At 49.7% G+C, this 22,572-nt stretch overlaps 1 protein-coding gene and 1 pseudogene across 1 annotated transcript in view; both read left to right on the top strand.

The window, feature by feature from the left end:
* Positions 1-6,201: 6,201 nt before the first annotated feature.
* LOC122473616 lies at positions 6,202-7,075 on the top strand (annotated as a pseudogene).
* Positions 7,076-9,024: 1,949 nt separating this feature from the next.
* Positions 9,025-22,572, top strand: part of GALNT6 (polypeptide N-acetylgalactosaminyltransferase 6) — a 47,616-nt gene continuing 34,068 nt past the window's right edge. Inside the window, exons 1-2 of the mRNA XM_043563942.1 lie at positions 9,025-9,340; positions 19,251-19,373. The gene's annotated coding sequence lies outside the window, so the exon portion shown is untranslated. The remainder of the gene's footprint in view (positions 9,341-19,250; positions 19,374-22,572) is intronic.

The following is a 22,572-nucleotide window of genomic DNA, read 5'->3' as shown; positions in this document are numbered from 1 at the left end:
CTAAATTTCACAGCAGACCCTTATCATCTCTGAGGTTAAACAACTTGCCCACATTACAGAACCACCAGCAACTGAGGGACTTCATGCAGTCACTCTCTGTCTCCTTGAAATGGGGGTAGTTCTATCAGCCCCTCCCCCCCCCCAGCCCCATATACCGAGCTGTGCCTCTCCCATAGCATCTAGCCATGGGATAACCCAGGTGAAGTGACTTGGCTCTTCTAGATCATTCCCTGGACTTGAACTCTCTGCTTCCAAAGGCGAGAAGTGCCTGAGCCCCAGTTCCAGGATGGACTCCTCTACAAGGTCTCAGAGAAGCCGCTCACATGGGCAGCAGGCTACAGTTCCCATTCAGACATGACTTTCTGAGCCATTGGGGCTCTGAGGTCCTTTGACTCCCCAAGTAGGATTGTTTCCCCTGTTGCATTATGGGTTCTGTAGATAATTCTAGTTTTCGTAGACTCAAGGCAAAATCTTAAAGCCCACAGAGGAGGTCTAGGTCCTTTAGGCTGGTGCCCCCAGTTTTCCCTTTGATCCAGTCAGCCCACTGGGTTCTCTCATATCAGAGACACCAGGGAGGGATGGACCCCGTGAGCAGCATCAGCTCCAGCTCAACAGTGTCAACAGGGACCCCGGTTCTGTTGTCCCTCTGCTCCACCCTGACATTGTGTGGGTTTTATTCTCAGGTAGGCTTCTCAGGGGCTGTCTTATTCTTGAACCTGTTTTTTCAAAAGGAATGAGAGCTTTCTCAGAGGTTCCCAGCAGATACTCTTCTTTGCCCATCCCTGGCAAGGAGAATGGGACCACCGGGTTGAGCTTAGATTAATCACCAAGGGACCAATAAATGCCAAGGGGTAAAACTGCCCAGACCACTCTAGATATTATGACTGATAAGAAATATATATGGGGGGGGGGGCATCTGGATGGCTCAGTCGGTTAAGTGTCTGACTCTTGATTTCAGTTCAGGTCATGATCTCATAGTTCATGAGTTCGAGCCCCACATTGGGCTCGGCGCTGATGGTGCGGAGCCTGCTTGGAATTCTCATTTTCTCTCTCTCTCTCTCTCTCTCTCTCTCTCTCTCTCTCTCCCTCCCCCACTCGTGAGCATGCTCTATAAATAAATAAATAAATAAATAAATAAATAAATAAAGTTAAAAAAAAAAAAAGAGAGAGAAAATAGATATAGTTGGTCTTCACCCATGGTTCCTGGCTCACAGCTCCTAAAACCCTTGCCATTTTGGGAAGTGTTGAGAGCTTAAAGGTGTCTCTTGTGTAATGCTAATGAGGTGACTTTTGCACTGCACCTAAAGATGGGGGCTAGTTGCCAGGGGAGCCAACCATGTGATCAGAGGGTTGGAATTTGTGACCTCCAGGGAGGGGGGATGGGCTGGAGGTTGAATCATTTCGCCAATGGTCAATGATTTAATCAACCCTGCCTGTATCATGAAGCCTCCATAAAATCCCGGAAGGACAAGGTTCATAGAGCTTCCAGGTTGGTGAACACACAATTTGGGAAGAGTGGTGTGCCTGGAAAGGGCTTGGAAGTTCCACACCTCTTCCCACATCCCTTGCCCTATGCAACTCTTCCTTCTGGCTATCCCTAAGTTACATCCTTTTACAATAATCAAGTAATCTAGCAAGTGACATGTTTCTGAGTTCTGTGAGCCATTCTAGCAAGTTAATCAAAGCCAGAAAGGGGGTCTTGGGAACCTCTGATTTATAACCAGTCCACCAGAAGCACAGGTAACAACACAGGCTTGCAACTGGCTTCGGAAGTGGAGGAGGGGGGCAGTCTTATAAGATGGAACCACTAACCTGTGAATCTGATACTGTCACTGTCTTCAGAACTGACTTGAATTGCAGGATACCCAGCAGGTGTCTGAGAACCACTTGGTGGGAGGAAGCCTACACACACGCACACACACGCACGGACACACACACGCACACCCATGCAGGTACGAGCGTATGTTGGAAGTGGGGCCAAGAACTTAATTTACCTTGAAACTTAGCACCTGTGGGTTCAGCAAGATATCAAATGCCAGGACAGGATAACACATCACAGAGTCCATCAGGGCCCTAAAACTCCCTCCCCAGCTCCCTGCAGGGGACCCCCCCCCCCCCCCCCCCCCCGCTGCCTCTATGCTTGAGGCATCCTTGTTTTGTACCTGCTAAGTCACTGGGTTTGGTTAAGCCTGGAATAGTTTTCCATGAACCTCTTCAAACAGCGGAACCCCAGGCTATTTTAAGTCTTGATCATTCATAAGTGGAGCCAGTACCTTTTCAAAGTTTGAGTTCACCCCTTATTGTGGCAAAACACCTGTCACATCTTACTGTAGTCTGGCAGAATGCGCATATGTCAAGGCACCTCTTCAGGCCCGTCTTCTTTAGTAGAAGATATGAAGAAGTGCATTCCTGTTCCTCTCTGAGGTTCTGCAAGAATAATCATGTCATGTAGGTAAACGAGATAATCTACATCCCACATCATTTTTTACCATGGAGTGGTTAAAGGGATCAGGAGTCCCTGAGATGTTCTGGAGCATCCCTTCAAAAGTTGATAAAACACCACGGACCAGTAAGAATATGTGGGGTTTTTTCTCCCCCTCACTAAGCATGGATTTTTCTTATGCCATTCCCCACTAAATACCAACCCCGTCTCTGGCAACAGGTCCCACCTCTAAGAAAACCCATGCACATTCCCACTGTGTCCAACTGTTCTACCCACTTACCACTGTGGGGAGTTCATAGGGCCTCACTGATAATCAGGAGCTCTTCAACGAGTTTCTGTAAATCTTTAATTTTAAACAATAAAATCCACTTTCACCTGCTCTCAGCAAACGTGACCGCCACTCTTTCACGGAGAAAGAAAAGGTTATTCTAGTTTAGGGCTGCCTTTTCAGGCTCCGCTCTTGATCTCGGGGTGTTTAGAAATCACTGAGATCAAAGCGCTCCGGATTTACCCACAGGTCCACGTTGAACAAATCCAGAAGGGGGTGGAGGGGTGAGACCTGGCCCTGTGTGGCCTCTGCCTGCTCTACTTACCACACCTGGGAAGGAAGGACCACTTTGTACCTACACACTGCCTTTGGAGAGCGCTACATTTTATGAAGGCTGGATTTAAAAATCAGACATCTGGTAGCTGGGAGAGCCAGAATTCAACCCAGTTCTCGCTCCAAAACTGTTTCCACCTTGCCAATATTATATGCTGTTGATATGTCTGTCTAATAGAAACCCCCAGAGAATCCGTTAAAAAGCAGAGCCACAGGGGCGCCTGGGTGGCGCAGTCGGTTAAGCGTCCGACTTCAGCCAGGTCACGATCTCGCGGTCCGGGAGTTCGAGCCCCGCGCCGGGCTCTGGGCTGGTGGCTCGGAGCCTGGAGCCTGTTTCCGATTCTGTGTCTCCCTCTCTCTCTGCCCCTCCCCCGTTCATGCTCTGTCTCTCTCTGTCCCAAAAATAAATAAACGTTGAAAAAAAAAAAAAATTAAAAAAAAAAAAAAAAAAAAAAGCAGAGCCACAAAGAGAGCTCAGTAAGCGGACTTCTTTTAATAACAACTTTAACCATTTCAGACAATATATTGAAACAATTTACTATGTAAGGTAATTGCTACAATCAAGGTGACTCCCTCTCTGGGCTATATCTCTGGAAGGAATCAAAAGGAACTGGTAACGGTGGCTGCCTCTGGGGAGCAAACCTAAGCAACCGGGAATGGAGTAGGAGGGAAACTCACACCTCACTATTCAATGTCTGATTGTTGTGCCATATGAATGTGTAACCTATTGAAAATCAAAATTCCGCAGGATTAATAAGCAGTGAGCCAAAAAGTGCAGGGCACCTGGCTGGCTCAGTCAGAAGCGCATATGACTCGATCTCGGGGTAGTAAGTTCGAGCTGCACATTGGGTGTAAAGATTACTAAAAAAATAAAAATAATAATAATAATAAAACTTTTTTAAAAGTTCAGGATATCAAAAAGACACTAGGGGGCACCCAGGTGACTCAATCGGTTAAGCACCAGATTCTTGATTTTGGCTCAGATCATGATCTTACCATCGTGAGATCGAGCCCTGCATCCAGGGCTCTGCACTGAGTGTGGAGCCTGCTTGAGATTCATTCTCTCTCTCTCTCTCTCTCAAATAAAATAATAAAATATATATATCATGTCCTTTTATTTTTTAAAAAATAAAAATAATAGGACATTAGAACTACTGTTGAGTTGGGGCACCTGAGTGGCTCAGTTGAGCATCAGACTCTTGATTTCGGCTCAGGTAACATGGGGCTCTTTTCCAACAGCATGGAACCTGCTGGAGATTCTCTCTCTCCCTCTCTCCTTGTCTCTCTCTCTCTCTCTCTCTCTCTCACACACACACACACACACACACACACACAATAAATAAACATTAAAACTACTGTTGAGTTATTCTATCACCTCTCAATCATTTTCAACCTAAAACAATATTAAACAACATTCAGATGATATCAGATAGCATTTCAACCCTCTCCAATGAAGTTTACTGTTTTTTCAAATGTTTAAGAAGATAGGAACCTCTTCTATCTTTTCAGAATAGATTAACAAAGATTTTGCTGTCACCTGGGGGACAGTTTATTATTCCTTTTATTATTTCCCTCTGGGTAAAGTGACTGTCAGGCTAAGATCCAATTACCTCTGTCTCAGAAGGTTCAATGCGCATATCTCTCTCTCTCTCTTTTTTTTTTTTTTTAAGGAAAACTATTAAACAATAAGATATCATTAACTTGGGGCAGAAAATGTACTCACAGCAAAACCTTGCATTTAGATGCTTTATTCTTTGCAATTATTAAAGTTCTCTTTTGCCAAAGGTCCACATAAGATAGATCCTGGGCATCTTGAGTGCTTTTTTTGTTTTAATATAATTTATTGTCAGATTGGTTTCCATACAACATTTAGTGCTTTTAAGAAGCCCTTGTGTGATGTAACTAGAAGAGTCCATAGTCACCCTTCACCAATCCCATGTGATTTTCCAAGAGAAGAAAAATTACTCATTGAATGATAGAAGGAGGCTTCTGTTATACAGCAGACAAACTGACCAAGCATTTCCTGCAGTAAGTAATATTTACAACAGCACCCAAAATATAAAATACCAAGAGATTGGGGCACCTGGGTGGCTAAGTCAGTTGAGCATCTGACTCTTGATTTTGACTCGGGTCATGATCTCACGGTTCATGAGACTGAGCCCGGGGTCGGCAAGGAGCCTGCTTGGAATTCTCTCTCTCTCTCTCTCTCTCTCTCTCTCTCTCTCTGCCTCTCCCCTGCTCCTGCTCTGTCTCTCAAAAATAAATAAATGTTTTAAAAAAAAGTTGTTTTTTTTTAATTTTTTTTTCAACGTTTATTTATTTTTGGGACAGAGAGAGACAGAGCATGAACAGGGGAGGAGCAGAGAGAGAGGGAGACACAGAATCGGAAACAGGCTCCAGGCTCTGAGCCATCAGCCCAGAGCCTGACGCGGGGCTCGAACTCACGGACCGTGAGATCGTGACCTGGCTAAAGTCGGACGCTTAACCAACTGCGCCACCCAGGCGCCCCCCAAAAAAAGTTTTTTAAACCAGGTTCCACAGAGGATGAAGACGCCAGCCAGTTCTGCCATAAACGGGGCAGAGGCCTAGAAGGCTGGGCCTAAACCTGTGACCAGCGGTAGTTTCCAGTGGATTCTCCATACTCGCCCGATGTCCGCAGTCTCACCTCATGCATAACCACTGTATTAGTCAGGTTCTCTGGAGACACAAGATATACAGAGAGAGAGAGAGATTTCTTTTAAGGAATTGGCTCACGTAGTTGTGGGGACTGGCAAGTCCAAAACTGGCAGGGCAGGCCAGCAGGCTGGAGACTCAGGCAAATTTTCTATGCTGTAGACTTCAAAGTTGTTTTATTTTTAAGTTTATTTATTTATTTTGAGAGAGGAAAAATGCAAATGGGGGAGAGGGAGAGAGAGAGGGAGAGAGAAAGAGAGAGAGAGAGAGAGAGAGAGAGAGAGAGAGAGAGAGACTCCCAAGCAGGAGCCTGATGCGGGGCTCGAGCTCATGAAACTCAAGATCATGACCCGAAGTCAGATGCTTCCCGGATTGAGCCACCTGGGCATTCAAAAAAAAATCTTTTTAAATGTATATGAGGTACACCTTTTCTTTTTGCCTCAGGCTTCTATATGGCCCAGCAGGTCACTATCGTTTATTTTAAATTGATACTTCGGGGCACCCCCAAGATGTCAGCTGTTCACTCTTCTGTCGCGAGCCCTGCACCAAACTCATTGGAATCATGGCGCTGCTGCCTATCAGAAGTCCGTTCAGACAACCCACCGCTAGAGAGACAAAAGGATGTAGATATGACGGACGAAGCCATCTGTTGCTTGGAGGCCATGTCTTCTTCAGAAACCGTGAGATTATAATGAGGCTGACAGAAACTTGGTATACAGAACTCTACATTTTGGAGCATCTTGGTGTCTTAAGGAACCCCAAAAATGCGATTCCAAAAGCCACGGTGAGAGAGAAACGCACACCCTGGGAATCTCTAGTCTTCCCATGCCTGGAAACCCGGTCTTCCACTTAATGCAGTTTATGCCAAACTTGTCAACAAAGGGGAAGGGGAAGTGATGAGGGTCCACGTATAGCAGCTAAGGCAAGAGACTGGACTCTGGCTCTGAGACGCCGAGAAAGGTTTTGACCTTCAGGAGGATAAACCCGGCAAGTGGTGGACCTGCTTTGTAAAGACACAGTTCCTGAACAAAGAGTCTTTCAGGCTCTGAGTCTGGGCAGATGCTGCCTCCACAGCCGGGGGCAGCATTTGAGGGCGGATGTACACGGCTCTTGGCCTTTATTTGATAAATGGTTATACAGAGACAAGGGAGTATGTCTTTACCTCAAGAGCTCCTTATTGTAAAGAATTTGGGTGAGAGAGGGAAGAATGGGCTGTTGAAAGATAATTTGAAATGTTCTGCAATATTAAGCTGGTGCTTAATAAGAATATATAATTAGGGGCGCCCGGGTGGCTCAGTTGGTTAAGCACCTGACTTCCGCTCAGGTCAGGATCTCATGGTTTGTGGATTTGAGCGCCGTGTTGGGCTCTGTGCTGATGGCTCAGAGCCCAGAGCCTGCTGCAGATTCTGTCTCTCCCTCTCTCTCTGTCCCTCCCCCACTCACACTTTGTCTCTCTCTCTCCCTCTCTCTCAAAAATAAAATAAACATTTAAAAATTAAAAAGAAAAACATAATTACAAAAAATTTCCAGGGGCGCTGGGTGGCTCAGTCGGTTAAGTGTCTGACATCGGCTCAGGTCACGATCTTGCGGTTCATGAGTTTGAGCCCCGCACTGGGCTCCACGCTGACAGTGCTTGGGATTCTCTCTTTCCCTCTCGTTCTCTACCCCTCCCCCACTTGCTCTCTCTCTCTCTCTCTCTTAAAATAAATAAACAGAAAAAATAGAAACTTTCTAACATTTCAAAAGACCATTGTTGATACTTTGTTCAAGATAGATTTTTTGCACTAATTTGGGTGTATTAAAATATCGTATTAAATATTACTCCATTAACTGAGGTTTGATGTCCCCTTCAATTTTGCACCTAAGGCAAATACCTCACTCACCTTACCCTAGTACCCATTTTACAGATAAGGAAATTATCTGTAATTCCTATTGAACTAGGAGGTGAGTGAACTATACCACATGAGGGATTGTGGGAGAACTTGGGACAGCTCTGCCTGGGATCCTAGAACGTTTCTGGCCTTGCGTGTTTCTCTTTGGGGCGTGGAAATGAGATGAGAAGGAGGAAGGGGGAATATGGGGAGAGAAGATAAAGAAACAGATGTAACAGAAGAACCAAATTATCATGCTTTCACATCAGTTATCTGCTCAAGCTTTACAGAAATGTTGGGCATCATTAACCCCACTTCTACCTGCCTGGCAAAGTCATGGCAGCTTCCTCTGTAACCCTGGCCTGCGAAGTGCAGCCAGCACCTGCCCTAATGGGCAAGTCTCGGTCATTCTGCCCCACCTAGAGGTGGGCACCCCCCTCACCAGGGACTCCATGTGGAAGGAAGACACCTGATAAGGGCCAGAGCTGATGTCCTGTCAGCTGCCCTTGTCTCGCTTGCTTCAACCGATCTGCTCTCCCCCACATTTCCTGCCTTCTGGGGGGAGTCCCCAAAGCACAATAATGTAAAAAGCAAAACTCAGAACGCCCAGAAACAGAATCTAAAATGACCGAGAAATAAAAACAAGCCTGTGAGAAAATAATGAAATTCACAGGATTTCTTGAGGAGCAAGGAATTCAGACCTGTTCTACAGAAGAGCTTAGTGATGGGGAAGAGTGGATGACTATGCAGAGGTGATTTCTGGAGAGGACTAAAGGTCTAAGGAGGGGAAAAAATGTCACTTGCACCGCATACCTTTTTATAGTGCTTGAAAAAAAAATTTTTTTAACCACATGCCTATATAAGTTCTTCAATTAAAGAAAACTTGTTTTCTTGGGGCGCCTGGGTGGCTCGGTTGGTTAAGCGTCAGACTCTTGACTTTGGCTCAGGTCATGATCTCACGGTTGTGAATGGGAGCCCCGCGTTGGACTCTGTGCTGACTGTGGAATCGGCTTGGGATTCTCTGTCTCCCCCTCTCTCTGCCCCTCCCCTGCTTGTGTTCTCTCTCTCTCTCTCTCTCTCTCTCTCACAAAATAAATAGATGAACATTTTTAAAAAAGAAAAAAGAACACTGTTTTCTTTGGCAGCTGCAACCAGTGGCTGGCTGAGGTCACGGTCACCATTCTGCAGCGGCTCACCTCCAGACCTTCCTGACCTCCACACCATCCTTCCAGCTAGGAGAGAATAGCTCAGTGTATGACACATCAGGGGTGGGTCACGTATCCTGCAGACTACATGCACCTCCAAATTAGGCAGCTAATTATTCTAAGGACTCAAAGTCATATCTGAAATTTGAGTCAGCTGAAGTAAAATGGGATGAGTAATTTGCTTCTGGAATGCGGCGCACAAGACGCAGACTGATGAGGCTTCCTTGAGAAGCCCGACACCACCCTCTCGGGAACTCCGGGTTAGGGTTAGTGGTTGTGACTCTGCCATGACTTGGGGGAAGAACGGAGGCTGTGAGTCCAGCCGAGCCTATCACCCTCAGGTCAAGTTGAGTTCCGACTAAAGCCCAAGGGCCGGGCCAGGATCACACAACCCCAAGGGTCCCAGAGCAGAGTTAGAGGAACCCCAGAGACCGAAGGGTCAGATGGTACAGGACCGTCTAGCCCCAGAAAGCACAAATGAGGGGCAACAGCCCACAGTCTTTCACAGGAGATGCCATTCGTCTGAGTAAGACACCTGTCGAATAAGGTAAGTGACAAGAATGGTGGCAGCTGGAGCGGTGGGACTTCCAGCCCTGAGGGTCTGTAAAGGATCAAAGTAAATTCTGTAGATCTGTCTTCAGAAGCTTACACCCTAGGGTCTAATGTGAAAGCAAGGGAGTTGGGGATGGGAGGGCCTGGAGTTAGGAGAGAGGGGACCATGCCAAGAGTGAATGGGTGCCTCCCTTTTCGCCTCCTTTGGGGAAGTCCATCCTTCATGGCTGGGCAAGGTCTTCTCCAGCCTCCACTGGCCTCATCTCATCTCTCCAGACTCCATCACCCAAAAACCTCCGGCCTCCTTCTGAATAACTCAATCCTGCCTCGGGGTCCCAGATTTGAAAACAAGATTACTTCCCTCAGGTGCACTGTGGATCCCCAAGGGGCTTCCCTGCCCTTCCCAATTCTTGTTGAGAGCAGTCTTCTTGCTCAGATTTACCCCTTGTGTACACGATGGCTCCCAGGTCTTACAGACTTAGAAACACAAATGCATTTAAACACTCAGACAAGGGGCGCCTGGGTGGCTCAGTTGGTTGGGCGACTGACTTCGGCTCAAGTCGTGACCTCGGGGTTCGTGGGTTCGAGCACCCCATCAGGCTCTGTCTGGACAGTTGGAGCCTGGAGCCTGCTTCAGATTCTGTGTCTCCCTCTCTCTCTGCCCTTCCCTTGCTTACACTCTGCCTCTTTCTCTCATTCTCAAAAATAAATAAACATTAAAAAAAATAAACACTCGAACAAAAAGAAAACCAGAATTAGTGGTCCAAGTTTCTACCATAGAAAATTTCCAAATTACTAGCTATTTGTGGTCATCCACGTTACTTCTCTATTACTGCGATAAAGGACCCAAAAGATGACATCACAGGACCCTACAGCTGGAGGGAAATTCTGGGGCAGCCCCAGGCTAAGGCAGGGGGATTCAGAGCTTGTGCTTCGGAACTGAATGTATTGATTCTAATTCTAGCCCTGCCCCTGCTTGCTCAGTAGGTCTCAAAGTTGAGCAGGCACCAAAATTACCTGGCGGACTTTTAAAAACCCAAGTTGCCGGGCCCCATCCCCCAGAGTTTCCTATTATTTAGGTCTGGGGTGGGACCCAACAATCTACGTCTCTTAACAACTTATCGGAGGATGCTGATGCTGCAGCTCCGGAAACCACACTTAGCGCAGCACTCTAGCTGTGGGATCAGCCGCGTCCCGGGTACATTCTGGCTCATAACCTTCGCGCTCGCTGGGATTGGGGTTGACTCGAGAGCTGGCGTCAGAAGCCCCGAGCGTTGTTCGCGGCCCACGGTTAACACCTGCAGTCGTCGGGGGATGGAGGGGAGGAGTCATGTGTCCGAGACCACCCCGCCAATGAGAAGCAAACCTGGGACGGAGCCCCGGGGCTTCCCGCCGCCCGGCCGCGTTCTGGCCCTCCGGCGCCGCCGCCTCCCGGCCCGGAGCGCTCTGAGCCGGCGCGCCGCACGTTGCGGTTCCCTGCGCACAGTGCTCCGCGCCGCCGGCGGTTCGGCTTAATGCCTGTCGTCTTCGGAGTCTTCGGAGCCACTAGGACCCTCCGGTCTTTCTCGGCGCCGAGAGCCTGGCCGCGGGGACGGTACCCCTGGGTGGGCTGAGACCAGGAGAAGCTGGAGAAGCTTCTAGCAGCGGCGGGGCGGGGGCAGGGGGAGCCTGGGGCAGGGGGCGCGCCCCAGCAGGCCGCCGGCCTCCCGGCCGCCCGCAGCAGAGCTCCGGGCGCTGCGGGTGGCCGCCTGCCCCTAGCCCGGGAGCGGCGGGAAGTGCGCGCCCCAGCGGCCGTGCAGGACCCGCCCCGGCCCCGCCCTCCAGGACGTCCCGTCGGGAAACCCGCGAGCCACACCGCCGAGCGGCTGCGGCTCTCCCTCCGCGCGCCAGGTAAGTGGCAGAAGCTGCCGGCGACCCTCGCAGGCCCTCGCGATAGACGACCCCCTCCCCCCGCCCCCTCCGCCGGGCCTGGAACTCAGAGGTCTCCCGCTGCTCGGGACTTTCCCCTAGTCGGACTGGCTTCTGCCAGGTCCCTGCTCCCCACCTCCCTCCTCCGCCGACCTTCTCCTTCACCACTTCCTCCTCGCCACCCCCAGTAGTGAAATGAAGGGGTTGGGCCAGACGGGTCCTCGTCCGTGGTGGCGGCCTCTAGCTCCTCCCTCGGTACGACCCCCCCCCCCCCCCCACCTCCGCGCCTCGCTTAAAGACGAATGAAAAGTTCAGACCTTTGGGACGTGAAGGGGTGGGGTGGGAGAGGGACGAGCCACAGCAGCCCCTCCGGGGTTCTACAGCCTTTTCCCTTTACCCACCCACGTCCCCGTATTCTTTCCGTCCCCCTTCTTCCCAGAGTGGGCCACCCCACGTGCTCCACCTCGGAAATCTTTCAGAGAGGCATCCTCCTGCCAGCGCCACCTTGCTCCTGAGTAGAGGTGGGGTCTCAGATGTCCTCTCTCTGGAGTCTTGGGCCTTTGGGGAGTGGGAGCTGTGTGGTTTTTATGGGAAGGGAGTCTGATGGGTGTTCATGACTGTGACTGTCCCCAACTTCCCTATTTCCCCGTCACTTGTTCCGACAAGCCCCAGGCTAACTGAAAGGAGGAACGGTTTGTTACTTGCCCCCAAAGCTAGTCACCCCAGACCCTGACTTCTGCGGAGGGTAGGATGGGGCTGTCCTGTGTCTATGGAGGAAGGGGGGTTCATTTTACCAGCAAAGCTTAAAACAGACCCCCTCTATTGGCTACGGTCCCAGGAAGGGTTTTAATGCTGCCCCTCCAGACCCACAGATGCAGTTCACAGGCACTGGGTGAGGTTAATAACTCTGGACACACCAAAGAACCTGGGGCTCATTTTACCAGAGATGTGTGTGCACTACACAGGCCCTATTCACCTCTCCAACACAGGAGCCTCATCCCCTACCCCTCCTAGGAAGGGTAAAAAGGATGAGACAGGCAAAGTCATGCCATGGATAGTACAAGGTAAGGTGAGGGGGTTGAAATAGACTTCGGTTCAAATTATCCTACAGAAGCCAGTATCCTTGCAGGTACTTCCCAAGTTCCTCAACAGTTCCTTCCTGTTCTTCAACGATTAGACACACAGAAAGAACAAGAGCAAACTACTTTCAGGGGTGTCAGGACAGAAAGGACAGGACTGTCAAAGACAGAGAAGAGCTCATCTGGAGCCGGTAGAACCGTGAAGGATATTGAGCTGCCCGAGATGGCCTGGTCCTTGGTAATCACTGCTCAGGACAGCAGACGCCCACCCACAGCAGCATGGAGGAACATCACGGCTGATAAGGGGAGGCACGGATGCATGCTGGATGCCCTCTGAGAGCAGAAACATCTTAGCCCAGGTTCAGGTGGGAGATAAACGAACAGGAGATATGACCACAGTCTTAGTCCAGCTAGCCATTGCCTAGAACCGAAGTCAGGAATAGGAGGGGGCAGCTAACCCTAGGACCAGGGGTCTCCCCGTGCAGGGAGGCAGTAGGTATTGTGGATCCAGGCGGCTGACTCAGCTCTGTCTCTAATTTAGCTGTCTAACTCTGGCCAAGTCACATAAACACTCCCTGGGTGGGGAGCAAATGAGAAGGTGTATGTGAAAGTGCTTTGGCGAAGCTCCAAGCACCAGCCAAATGGGAGGCAGTGCGGGGTCATGGTGAAGACAGTGGGCTTTGGAGATGTGGGACTGAGTGCAAACCCTGCCTCTGCCCCTTCCTTGCTATGTGACCTTGGTCAAGTTACTTAACCTCCCTGTGCTTCAGTTTCCTTGTGTGTAAAATGGAAAAGATAACTGTCCCTTGACTTGACGTGGTGAGCGGTGATATTAAAAATGGTGGTGGTATTGCCCTTAGCCTCCTCTGGCTCATGCAGACCTCACCAGCTCTGGAAGTGAAGCTGAGGATCAGAGAGGGTGTCCGTACACCAGAGGGACCCAATGAATGGCCGTGCCAAAGACTTGGGTGAACTTGGCTCTTCATCCAGCTCTATGGCCCACTCTGAGAAAGCCCAAAATGTCCGTTCTCATTCAATGGGAATGAGAGTGAGGGTTTGAATAAATGAGAGGTCAAGTGCAGGGCAGTGCCTGTCTCTGTGTTGTGCTCAATGCTGTAATTGTGCTGTGTCAAAGGCTTGCACAGTGAACAAGGTTGGGTTCAGTCTGGGGAGAAGAGGGACCGTCAGAAGACTCTTTTGTGGCACCTGAGAGCCCTGTGGGGTCACATTATTCTCCTACACCCTTGGCAACCTGGTCCTGAGCCCTAGATAGATTTGAAGGAAGGAAGAAACCCAATCCTCACCCTCAGCTCTACCCATAAGAGAGAACAAAGGACAGACAGAACAAGGCAGTAGAATAGCACAACCAAATTCCCCAGGGCTGTGGGATGCTGTGGGGCTTAGAAGGCTTAGGTGGGTTGGTTGGGGCTTAGAAGGCTCGGGTTTGTCGGGGAAAACCATTCTGGAGGCAGAAGACCGAGGCCCAGGAGATTTAAGGACTGGGAAGGAGAAAGCAAACAGGATGTAGGTAACCTGAGTCTAGGCCTACCGGCTCTCCCTCTCTCACAAAATCTAGTGGGGAAGTCCCACCAGGGGAAGCCTGGATAGTGAAATTTGGAAACAAATGCACCAGGATCCTGAGGGCGATAAGAGTCTAAGAAGGCTTCTTGGAGGAGGGGAGCCTGAGGAAGAATTTGAAAGAGAATAGAACACAGCTTGTTGAGCAAGAATATAAGGGAAGGGCACCTGGGTGGCTCAGTCTGTTAAACATCCGACTTGGGCTCAGGTCATGATCTCACGAGCCCCGCATTGGTCTCTGCTAACAGCTCAGAGCCTGGAGCCTGCTTCAGATTCTGTGTGTGTCTCTCTCTGCCCCTCCCCCACTCGCGCACGTGCTCTCTCTCTCAAAAATAAATATTAAAAAATTTAAAATTTTTTAAAAATTAAAAAAAAAAAAAGAATATAAGGAAAAGGCTGTGAGGAGGAAAAGGTAGGCCAATGAGGGTGAGTGGCAAGCAGGAAGCTGACAGCCCAGGCCCTGTCTTTGCTACAATCTAATGTCACTAAAGGAATAAGAATACAGCTGTTCAGATTGTAAAAGGGAGAGAGGCCTGAGGCAAAGGAGGCCGCCGGCAGCTTCTGCTTATCCTCCAGATGTTGGGAGATAAGGATTCAGTCTCAGGGGACGGTTTTGAGTGAGAGAGAGGAAGAGGAGGATCCAGGAGGCAGGGAATGAATCAGCAGGACCCGGGAGTGGGCGTGGAGTGAACCTGACGTTGAGAAGGCACTGAGAGCCCTCGTACCTGCCTGGGAGCGGGGCAAGGGCAGGGGCTGTTTCAAAGATTTCGATGCTCCTGGCAGCCTTGGGGAAATTGGGAAGGCCGGCCCACCGAGGGGGCAGGGTATAGACCCTGAGTTCAGGGTGTGGTGTGTGTGAGGATAGGTGGTCCTGGACCGCAGTCCTACAGCCTGGAGCAAAGCGTGCGGTGAGGAGAGAAGGAAAAACCTCCGTTCTGCCCTCTCCCTTCACCACCCCCTCCTCAAATCTGGGGACCAGCCCAAGCCCTCGGGAGTACCCTTCCGGTTAACCCCTCCCCCACCCCTCCCCCCCTTCCATCCTCCCTCCTCCCCACCCCCGAAGGAGCCAGCAGTCTCCAGGCTCAGTCCCTGCCCCCACCCGACAGGCCTGGAGGTCCTCCGGTGAAAAACCCGTGAGCTGCTCAACTACGGTCACGTATTATTTTGATTTGCAGTGGCTTTTACAGCCTCGGAGTAAATTAGCGAACATTCTCCGAGCACCGTTCGAGGTATACCCTGTGAGCCAGTTTGGGGTGGGTTTTTCAATGGAATATCTGTGTTTGGGTAACTTAGGCTTAACATTTTATGCAAACATAAAACGAACCTAGACACCATGGGGAAAAAAACTTGATAGACTAGCTACAGAAATAACTTTCGGGGCATCTTTCTGGGAAAATAAGCCACAGGACTGCCGCCTGAGTCTTAAGGAACAACTGAAGTGTCCTGAAGGTGTAATTATGGGGAAAGTGAAAACCTCCCAGCCTTCTGTAATCTGAAGGGTCAGGGGGGGCGGGTTGGAGGAGAGAATTTGCTACTCATGAGAACAGAGGAAGTGAAATGCGTGCTGTGCTTGATGGCAAGAAGTGCTGGTGGCGAAGAAAGAATCCTCTGGCCCCAAACGGCCTCTCGGGTCCCCCCCCCCCCCTCCAGTAGCCTGACCTGTCCCCTCCCCAGCGGGATGTCTAGCTCCACACACCTGTGCCCTCGGTGAGAGAATGGCAACAGTCGGCACTTGTCGAAGAACCTGTAATTGAGCTGTAGGGTGAGTAACCTGAGCAAACATCCCCGTGGTGGTGTCGACTGCCTACTTCCTGGCTGCCACGTCTCCGGGAGGTGAGCAGCTTTGCTGATAAACAGAAAGAAACTTTGTTACAAAAAGGCCACCTGGCCGGCCAGGGCGTGTTCTGGTTGGCTGCCGCTGGTTTTCACGAAAGCTGAGACTTTGCCTGGGACTTAAAATTTTGGCATCTTTAAAGCATCTGTCGGTAGTCCTAGGTAGGATCTGGGGGAGGGCAGGTGCCAGGGAGGGGAGGGGCAGTGTAAGAGCGGAGCAGTGGTTGGTGGGGAGGCTGGGGGGGGGGGGGTGGGAACAGCCTGGCCCCTGGGGCGCAAGAGCCTAAACCGGTCTCCAGTTCCCCCAGGCGACCTGCAACCGGGAGGTCAGAGTGTGGGAACGGAGCAGTGGCCTGGGAGCTGGGGGACTGGCATTGGCCCCCGGGAGCCACAGGCTGTGTGATACTACAGAAGTCACCTGGCCACTCTGGCCTCTCCTGTAAAATGAGGGTGCTGGGCTCGCGGGCAGACCTAGCCAAAGCGGCACGCTGATGTGTGACCACAGAATATCCTGTAACTCACATGCTTGTGTGGTAAACGCATCCAAAATATCTTTCGGTGAAGCCAGTGCAGTGCGTTCCCTCGGAGCTTTGAACAGCTCACTTTAACCCCTCAGGCATCATCTCATGTAACAAGAGTTTACGGAACATCTACTCCAGAAAAAAACCCTGTGCTAGGCTTTGCAAGTGAGAACAAAGGTGAAAACAACCTGCCTGTCTGGCCCAGGAGTTCACAAAGGTGTGACAGAACAGATCTTGCAGCCCTGCTTTCAAACTTCTATGACTGGGCCAAAATAAGAAAGACATTTTTTTTTTAAGTTTATTTTTTAAAAAATTTCTTAATGTTTATTTTTGAGAGAGAGAGAGAGACAGAGCACAAGTGGGGGAGGGGCAGGGAGAGAGAGGACACAGAATCCAAAGCAGGCTCCAGGCTCTGAGCTGTCAGCACAGAGCCGGATACGGGGCTCCAACCCATGAACCATGAGATCATGACCTGAGCCAAAGTCGGGCACTTAACCGACTGAGCCACCCAGGTGCCCTTAAGTTTATTTATTTATTTTGAGAGAGAGAGTGCGAGAGCGAGAGAGAGAGAGAGAGAGAGAGAGAGAGAGCATGCACACACAAGTGGGAAGGGGCAGAGAGAGGGGGAGACAGAGAATCCCAAGCAGGCCCCACACTGTTAGTCATGGGGCTCGAACTCACAAACCAGGAGATCATGACCTGAGCCCAAATCAAGGGTCCAACGCTTAACCAACTGAGCCACCCAGGCACCCCTAAGAAAGACATTTTACAAGACCTAGTGCCCGCTTCCATGTGACAGCATATCCCCAAAGTCTCACCTTTACACTGTAATCACGTCAGAGGTATGAATTCTACAAACTAACAGGAAAGCATCATTTAACATTTTTTTAATGTTTATTTTTGAGAGAGAGAGAGAGACAGAGCTTGAGTGGGGGAGGGGCAGAGAACAAGGCAGACACAGAATCCGAAGCAGACTCTAGACTCTGAGCTGTCAGCACAGAGCCCGATGCAGAACTCGAATTCACAAACTGTGAGATCATGACTTGAGCCAAAGTCGGACGCTTAAGCGATGAACCACCCAGGCACCCCTAGAAAAAGCCTCATTTAAAATTAATAATTTAGGGGCGCCTGGGTGGCTCAGTCGGTTGAGCGGCCGACTTCGGCTCAGGTCATGATCTCACGGTCCGTGAGTTCGAGCCCCGCATCGGGCTCTGTACTGACAGCCCAGAGCCTGGAGCCTGTTTCAGATCCTGTGTCTCCCTCTCTCTCTGCCCCTCCCCTGTTCATGCTCTGTCTCTCTCTGTCTCAAAAATAAATAAACGTTAAAAAAAAATTTTTTTTTAAAAGGTAATAATTTAAATCTCCTTAACCTTTAAGTTTTATGAATTAAAAAAAATTTTTAATGTTTATTTATTTTTGAGAGAGGGAGAGAGACAGAGTGAGTGGGGGAGGGGCAGAGAGAGAGGGAGACAGAACCTGAAGCAGGCTCCAGGCTCTGAGCTGTCAGCACAGAGCCTGATGTGGGGCCCAAACTCACAGACCGCAAGATCATGACCTGAGGTGAAGTCAGACACTTAACTGACTGAGCCACCCACCAGGCGCCCCAAAGTTTTATGAATTTTAAATAACACATTTTTTTTTAATTTTTTTTTTTTTAACGTTTATTTATTTTTGAGACAGGGAGAGACAGAGCATGAACGGGGGAGGGTCAGAGAGAGAGGGAGACACAGAATCTGAAACGGGCTCCAGGCTCTGAGCTGTCAGCACAGAGCCCGACGCGGGGCTCGAACTCACGGACCGTGAGATCATGACCTGAGCCGAAGTCGGCCGCTTAACCGACTGAGCCACCCAGGCGCCCCTAAATAACACATTTTTCATTTTAACTTTGTGTCGGGATATGTTTATCGTCTCCAATGGGTGGAGAACAGCATGAAAACAAAAATTTGGTATTCAAAATTCATAAAAATCAGGTAAAAAATTTTCAACTGATGTTAAGTTTGTGGTATTTACCCTTCTGAAGTTGTTAAAGCTTCAAACTGCTAAGACACTCACTGTACTGTATGTATATGCAATAACTGACATGAAATTTTAACAAAACAATACTCAGCCCCATTGCATATGAGGCACTTTGAGACTTTCTTTTTTGTTCTATTTTATTCTGATCTTTTAAAGAATGTTTTTCATGCCGATTTGCAACACCTGAAATTTATTCCACAATCCTATGATGGGTTGTAATCAGTGCTTAGACAGGCATTCGGGTGGGTAAAACCTCAAGTCCCTTATACCAGTGACAGAAGGTGAGTTCGTGTTCTGGCTGGTGGGGCCAGAGAAGCAGGTTGCATTTGTTCGATCTAGGAAAGCTTCCTGGAAGAAGAGGATTTCCGGCGTCCTCTCAGCACTGAAACCAAGATGGTTCCATGTGTGGCAATACCAAGGGTGGCTGGAGGAAAAAGAGTTGGGAATGAATGTGCAGCAGTAGCAGGAGGGGAATGAATGGATGAGGGCTATGGGCACCCTTGCCCAGTGGTCCTGTAGGCCAGGCGTGGGAGCCTCAAGGTGAGGGGCAATAGAAGACACTGGGGTGAGGATCCTGGGAAGCCCTGGACTTCACCAAGTACTACATACAATAGGGACGACTCCTTCACCAGGCTGGTGGAGGGCTGACTCCCCAGTCCTGCTAACCACACTTCTGGGAATCTCCTACGCAGAGGCCAGGAATCCTTCATCCCAAAGTCTTCTGGTTTCCATCCGATTGTGTGTCTCTTCTAAGGGACTCTTTCCTATTGCCCACATGCTGAGCAAACGAACTAGACACCTAGTCCCTTCCTGCCACAGCTAATCACAGGTGTCTCGTTTCATTTCAGGATGTGGTTAGTACCTTGAGGAACTGCAAACTTCGGAGAGCAAGGCTTAGACAGGCAGACTGGATTGAGAGAGAGCAGATGCCTGGGAAGGACTCAATTTAACCCTAGGTCTCTTTCTCCAGGGGAAATAAAAGGAGCAAAGGTGAACCCCACTGCAAAGGACCACGAGGCAATGCCAGGACGAGGGAGTTGGAGTGACCTGGGTGATTCTGAGTGAATCAGTCAGGGAGGCCTTCCTGGAGGAGGTGAGTCTTGAGCACTTGGCAGCAGCTGGTAACTAAGCTGTTACCAAGCCTTTGTTCCTAACTGTGCGCCCTCTTTCTTGCTGGAGTCGGAAGGTACGCAGAAAACATCAGGGAAGATGCAGCCTGCAGGATGGGGCAACACTGTCATGGCAAACACTTCCCCACTTACGGGCCCTGTTGTTTGGGTTTAGCTGGGGCAGTTCCAGAATTGAGGAGATGTCTAGCTCAACCCCTTGTGCTGGCCCAGCGCGGCTCAACCTCTAGGGCAGAAACCTGCGTCTGCGCCGAATCCCCATTCCCTCCTTGAAGCCTCCTTCAAGCCCACAGAGAGATCCGTCTCCCAGCTCAGCCCTTACTGCCTGTGCTGTTATTATGAAGTTTTAATTTTATTAATTTTTGAGTAGATAATGTAGTCGGGGTTCAAAGTGCAGAAGGGTGTTCGGTGAAAGACCTTTTTGTTTTGTTTTTTTTTTGCTGTTCCCGTGTCTTCCCTGGACAGGTGCTACCTGGACCCAGTGCTGGCAATTCTTATTCTCCAACTAGATTTTAAGATCTCTTGGAGAGAGAAATTCTCTCATATCGCTCTGTACCCCTCTGTGTCCCAACTGGGGCAAATTGTCCCGTCCCATCACCCACGGGAGTTTTCCTAGCACCGGGTCCTGCCTCCTCATCCACACTCCTGCTGTCTTGGGTCAGACCCTCACCGCCACCGACATGCCTCTCGGTTGGCCATCCACCTGCCAATCAGATCCATCACCTAGACACCCTCCACCAGCTGTCACACTGTTTCCCTGTAATGCTGGGCCCTGGCTAATCTTTTGTTGCTCCCATACCTCAGGTCAAGGGCAAACTCCTTGGCATGGGGACCTACCTGCAGCCACCTCTCCAGGCCCATCCTCGGCTATTTTCATGCTCCCACCATACCGAACTACTGGCAGTTTTCTGCTTGGCCATGCTCTCTCCCACCTCCAGGCCATAGTTGGTGCTGTTCCCTCTGCCTGAAAGATACTCACCTGGCCTGGCCAGCTCCTACTTGTGAGTCAGTGCTCAGCCCAAGCTCCACCCCCCGTGAGACCTCTTCACAGACGTCACCTTCCCCCACTTGCTGAGTTTCCTGCATCCACTCTCCCTGGGCACCAAGGATGCCTGTCTCATTGGCTGATCTCCATTGAAAATCTGACTTCCCAGGTCAACTATACTTCAATTAAAAAAAAATCTGACTTCCCCAATTAACTGTATGCCCCTTGAAGGCTGGACTTGCCTGTCTCTGCCTCCCCCACTGTGATGCGAAAAACAACTTTCGAGAAAGAAGGCTTTGTTTTTCTCAGTTGCTGCCTCGGCATTTTACAGTATGATAACCCTACTCACATCCACAGCCTGGACATTTAGATAAGGACTCGAGTTTAGGATGCCTGCCAAAAGTTCCCACTTTGCTTTTAGCAGGGCACCTTTTAAAATGACCACTTAGGCGGCGCCTGGGTGGCTCAGTCCATTGAGCATCCGACTTCAGCTCAGGTTATGATCTCACGGTTCCTGGGTTCGAGCCCCACCTCGGGCTCTCTGCTGTCAGCGTGGAGCCCAGTTGGGATCCTCTGTCCCCCTTTCTCTCTGCCTCTCCCCTGCTCCCACTCTCTTCCAAAAATAAACATTAAAAAAAATAATAACTACTTAGAGTTAAGCCTGGGAGAAGATAGTGACCTCTGCCCCGGTCGCCTTTAAGTATAGGTGCTAGCTAGCTATGTCTGTCTCCTGCTTCCTGGTGACCCCAGACAGAGGACAGCCCTTCCCCCTGGCTCATTGCGCCCCCTCGCTTCTGGGACCTGTAAGTAATAATAAATCTTGTGCCTCTGCTTCCTTTGTGTGGGTGTGTTGAAACTCGGCCTTCAATCAGAATAACCCCACGGGTTTCACTTCCCCCAAGTGGGACCTCAGATGCTGAGGGAGCTACCTACAGACGCCATGTGGGTGGCCTGGGCCACCTCATTCCGCAGGTCATAATCCGCATATTCTTCTTTCAGTGCACCAGCTCCCACTTCTCGCCATCCCCAATCTGGCTGGCTGAGTACCTGCCCTATTCAATCACTGCTGGCGGAATTAACACATTTCCTCTCCTGTCTCCTAGACAACTCCTGATACAAAACGGTTGCTCAAAGAGGTTTCGTTTTATGTGACTTTTGCTGATGCTGTCGAATCTGACGTTGTAAAAGAAAACCACCTGTGTAGCCCCGCTCCCTCTGGAGATCATGATGGATGCATATTCCACAGATCCCAGTGACTCCAGACACGAGGCTTTTCGCCACAGGCAGGAAGGAGCTTGTGTGTTTAAATAACAGCATTAAGTAGCTCAACCGGAATGACTTTTCAACAAGACATGCTACGGGTAATGAGTGTGGCTTTGGCCAAGGACCAGGTACTCAAGGATAATTGCTGGGAAGCTGAGCAGGGATTTATTAATTATAATAATAGAAATAATTGATAGCATTTATTGAGGGCTTAGTACGTGCCAGGCACTCTGCCGAGCACTGTACCTACGTTATCGCTGATTTAATCTTCATGGTGACCCTGTGCGTTAGGTATTAGTTACCTCCCACTTTACAGATGAGGAAATTGAGCCTTCGAGAGATGAATTTGTCCAAGGGTCACACAAGATGCTAATAACAGAAACTAACACTTTTTGAGAACTTGCTATGTGCAGAGACTACTAAACGTTTTCCATGAATTATTACATGGTACTTTAATCCTTACAACGACCGTAGAAGGTAGGTGTTATTATTGCTAGAAGAGGCAGAACAGAATTTGTACCCAGGTCTACTGTCACCAATATCTAGAGTTCTCCACAGAAAGTTTGGCAAACATTCATCCTCTGAGCCATGGGACCACGTGCCTGAGGACAGAAGCTGGTAAACCTATAAGCCCATCTCTGTCTGGAAGATGTTATAGAACCTTCGGGGTTTTTTTTGTGGTTTTTTTGGTTTTTTTTAATGTTTATTTATTTTTCAGAGAGACAGAGAGACAGAGCGTGAGCAGGGGAGGGGCAGAGAGAGGGAGACCCAGAATCCGAAGCAGGCTCCAGGCTCCGAGCTGTCAGCACAGAGCCCAACGCGGGGCTCGAACCCATGAACCGTGAGATCATGACCTGAGCCAAAGTCAGATGCTTAGCCAACTGAGCCACCCAGGCGCCCCTGGGTTGGTTTGTTTG

This window comes from Prionailurus bengalensis, chromosome B4 (assembly GCF_016509475.1).
Source record: "Prionailurus bengalensis isolate Pbe53 chromosome B4, Fcat_Pben_1.1_paternal_pri, whole genome shotgun sequence".
NCBI classification, from domain to species: domain Eukaryota; kingdom Metazoa; phylum Chordata; class Mammalia; order Carnivora; family Felidae; genus Prionailurus; species Prionailurus bengalensis.
Note: the sequence above shows the minus strand (reverse complement) of the source record. Positions and strands in the feature narration are given on the sequence as shown.